The sequence below is a fragment of the Microtus ochrogaster genome, unplaced genomic scaffold (assembly GCF_000317375.1).
Source record: "Microtus ochrogaster isolate Prairie Vole_2 unplaced genomic scaffold, MicOch1.0 UNK23, whole genome shotgun sequence".
NCBI classification, from domain to species: Eukaryota; Metazoa; Chordata; class Mammalia; order Rodentia; family Cricetidae; genus Microtus; species Microtus ochrogaster.
In genome coordinates, this window is record NW_004949121.1 from 2,380,540 (window position 1) to 2,384,513 (window position 3,974).

Consider the following 3,974-nt stretch of genomic DNA (forward strand, 5'->3'; position numbering starts at 1 on the left):
TGCCTGCACAAAACATAGACAAGACCAAGTCAGTCAGCATTCCAGCGTGATTAAGAGATGTGCACATGAGCCTCTGTCTTTAGCTGAGGTACCCTGGAGTTGGAGTTACAGGTCATTGTGAGTTCTGGTCCTTTGCAAGAGCAGCAAATGCTTATAACAACTGAGTTATTGCTCCAACGCTGTTCTCGCCTTTTTACAGGTAGTTTATTATCTTTTCCTGGGAGAAGCCCTACTGAATTTCACAATTTCATAATGCATAAACAAACCTATCTAACGTGGTGACTAGGCTTCAGTGTTGTTGCTACAGTTATTGCAATGTGGGGTCCTCGTTCTCTTTACAAAAGACAGCAAGTTCTAAACTGTACTTACATTAGTAATAAATGCTACCCAGCAGGTGTAACTCTGTATAAAAGAGTCTAGATGCTGTTCTCAGGTATTGGAATTACATTTCCACAGTCAACACTGATGATTTCTGTAGCCCAACCTCTTCTGGGGATGAGAAGTGATAGGTCATCCTGGGAAAGTCAAGAGTCTCCTTGAATCACAGACAGCTGAGGGTACAAACCCTCAGATGTTGGAGCTTGCTGTTTGTTTGTTTTGTTGGGAGTTATTATTTTATTTTATGTGTAGATGTGTGGGCCTGAGTTGTGTTTGTGGATCATGTGTGTTCAGGTGCTTGCAGAGATCAAAGGAGGTCACTGGATCTCATCTCTGCGAACTGGAGTTGTGAAGGAAGGTAAATCTTCTGATGGGGGCTGAGGGGGCTAGGAATGTGAATTCAGATTCCACACAAGAACAGTGAGCACTCTTAACCACTGCACGCAGACCTCGTCAGGACCAGTGACTGGTATTTAACAGCAAAAATTTCTGACCTGCAGCTGTTCTAGATTCATATAGACCTGGACCTCAGATTGTAGGTTGTGCATATGTATTGATACTGGTGAAACCTTGCAACTATTTAAGGCTATTTGGTCCGTTTCCTCTAACAGGACTTCTATGAGTATTACAAAGCATTAAAGCATAGGAGCCAGCATCACACCTTTGATTAAAAGTTCTGTGACTTGTTTCCCTCCTTGGTGGCAGCCCTAGGTTGTCTGCTAGCATGAGAGGGGAGTGTTACCTAGATAGCTAGGGATTCTGGTGGCTTCCAACCCCAGAGCAGCAGCCTTCACAGTGTACAAGTCATAGATCATCCACCCTTTATCACCTCTTAACTTTAGATGCACATACCCAAGGCAGGTACTGACAAGGCACCCTGAACTTTCTGTTGAGACCTTGGCTTCAGCGTTTCTTGAGGTGCTCTTTATTATCCTGTCTGCAGCACAAGAATCATCACAGAAACGTGACTCCCGAGAAGTGAAAAGAAGACCAACAACAAAATAGACAAAACTTTCTCCATACCTGTGTCTTTCGCCACTAATCTACATATTGATTTAAGAATCCTCAGAGCAGAAAACACTGTGCGCCCCCACCCCCTTTACGAAGTCCCTGCTGTGTCCTGTCCTTGACTCCAGTTAACAGTAGGGTCCACATTACGTTCTGGGAACTCCTAAAGCCTCTGCTGCATCTTCTGCCTGCTCTGCTTTCCCCGCGTGAGCGCTGGATTATTCCAGTTTTTGAGCATGGCAGATTTCCACTGGATGACATCATGGGAGCCCAGTGAGTGCCGCTGGTGGAGGGGGACAGAGAAGGGGAGGAGGCTCAGAGGAGGAAAGAGGGTTGGGGAGCCTAGCCAGAGTCGGGCTGCCTGCCACCCGACTGCACGTTTGTGAGCTGAGGAGTGCCCCACCAGTCACTGACAAAAGGATGGGAGGATGCCGTTGCCCTGGGATGCCGGCTGCAGGGAGCCTTCCGGCCGCCTGAGCTACTTCACCCTCCCCGGTGAGTGATTGCAAAGACCATTCGATCAACCTTAGGCAGAGTCCACACTCTTTGGCTTGTGTTCCTGGGAGGTTTGTAGCTGCTTCAGAGCGCAAGAGCTGGCACACTACTGTCTTGGAGCGCTGGCAGCAGGTGCCTTTGCCCAGGTGGGTTCCGCGCGGGAGGTCCTCCTCCTCTGCTGAGAGGGGTACCTAAGCTGCTGGAGGCAGGATCTCTGGCTAGGCTTCCCCAGCCCGGTGCTGCCAGGGTAGTTCCCTTGGTAGATTACAAGTAAGCACTGTTTACACCCGCGGCCGCACCCCTCTGAAAGCAATTCCTGTCGGTGACTTTCCAGGCTCCTAGGGTGGGCTTGAGAGAGAAAGCTAATACGGGTTACCCTGGGAAGGGCGCTAACCACGAAAGACTGAGTGTAGCCTTTGTCTTGGGTTCAACGCGGATGCGATGCGCTCAAACCTGAAGCACACTCTACAACTGTTGGGTTCAGTCCTGGTTTGCCCCAGCCTGGCTGGATGAGAGATGCCACTGTGTTCCTGCGGCAGGGGAAGTCGAGAGCTGGGACTTTGGACATGGGAAGGGTCCTGCGCTCAGGGGTGAGTGTCGCAGTTATCCAGGTGTGGAGCTGGCTTTTGGATCCCAAGGAAGAGAAGTGGATATTGAAGGCAGAGAGATGCCTAAGTTTTATATCAAGTGGTACAAGGGAAACAGCAAACTTACCGAGAACGGCTCTTGATGTTTTTGTCCTTTCTGATGCGCTTCTTAGGGGTATTGTTTGTGGCCAGTGGATGGAAGCAGAGCCATAGCCAGTGTGCATTTAGACAGCGCCAGGTTTGCTTGGCAATTTCTTTTGTTACTATGGAAAAAGATTTATTTGATAAACAGGTTAAGCATCACTATCTCTACTGTGGTGCTGCTTGTGTTCTTGAAGCAATTCAGAAACTGCTCAAGTGCCTTCCGTGAGAGTAGCACCCTGTGCGTCAGAACACCACTACCCAAGCTTGCTGGCTTCTTGCCCAGGGGACACATGGTTTATCTATGAATTCCCACTGCTTGGGAAGAATCCAATTTTCATATCACAAGGAAATGGTGATATCCATAGGAGCAATCGTGTTTATGCCATCCTCCCACCAACCACCTTGTGATAAAGATAGAAAGCAATAAAATCTTGAGACTGTGGGTTCACTTATAAAAGAACGGGTTTCCAAACCCTGCTAATGGAGAGGTTTTAAAAACTTAGTAGCTAATTTACATTCCTGGATTAGTGGAATAAGCACTGTTCATTGGGTGTGGGGGTCCCTAAGATAATGACAAGATACCAGAATAAGGCAATGCCAGTTATAATTCAAAGATCATTTTATTTTGTCTGTAAAAGGCTTAATGTTTTCCTTTACATTATTATTATTATTATTTCTTTAAAAATACCTGATCTTAATGAAGGATTTCTACGACAGAGGATCAAAAGGTATTTTCTCCATCGATGATCTCCTCCTCTGATAGTCTGTGCTCCTTTCAAGGGAAAGATGACAGGCAATGCATGCACTGGGAACGAAGAAAGCTCCGAGCTGCTGGGACTCATATTTATAAATATGAGTCATAGAGCCAGGAAGGCTACCACAGACTGGTATTTTGATGGAGAAATGAACATTCTGGGCTTTACATGCTCATCTTGTCTGAGAGGTGAACCAAGTCTGTGATTATGTGAAGCTGTATGAAGAGACAGATAATTTGACCAAAGAGAGTTTGCCTTGATCTAGGACAACAGCATTGAAATTGGCAACAGCATTTTTTTCTGTAATTCAAAAGAGAATGTTTATTGCATTGTTTGTGTTTTGAATTCTTGTCTTCAAAGGCTTACTTTATAACTTTTTTTTTAATGTCTGTACTATAAAGCATATTGGGCTCTACGAAAAGGTTTCTGAATACCTGTTGCTCATGTTGACTGCTTCCCTCTGGTAATATGATAGCAGACACTTTTTAAACTAGCCCAGAGAAACCAGGAATACATACATTGACCTAGAGCAGACACACACACACACACACACACACACACACTCACACACACACACACTCACACACACTCACACACACACACACAC

At 46.1% G+C, this 3,974-nt stretch overlaps 1 protein-coding gene across 2 annotated transcripts in view; it reads left to right on the forward strand.

Annotated features, from left to right (window-relative positions):
- The first annotated feature begins 1,697 nt into the window (after positions 1–1,697).
- March1 (membrane associated ring-CH-type finger 1) overlaps positions 1,698–3,974 on the forward strand; it is an 817,915-nt gene continuing 815,638 nt past the window's right edge. For both annotated transcript variants that reach the window (XM_026789574.1, XM_026789573.1), the window contains exon 1: positions 1,698–2,027. The gene's annotated coding sequence lies outside the window, so the exon portion shown is untranslated. The remainder of the gene's footprint in view (positions 2,028–3,974) is intronic.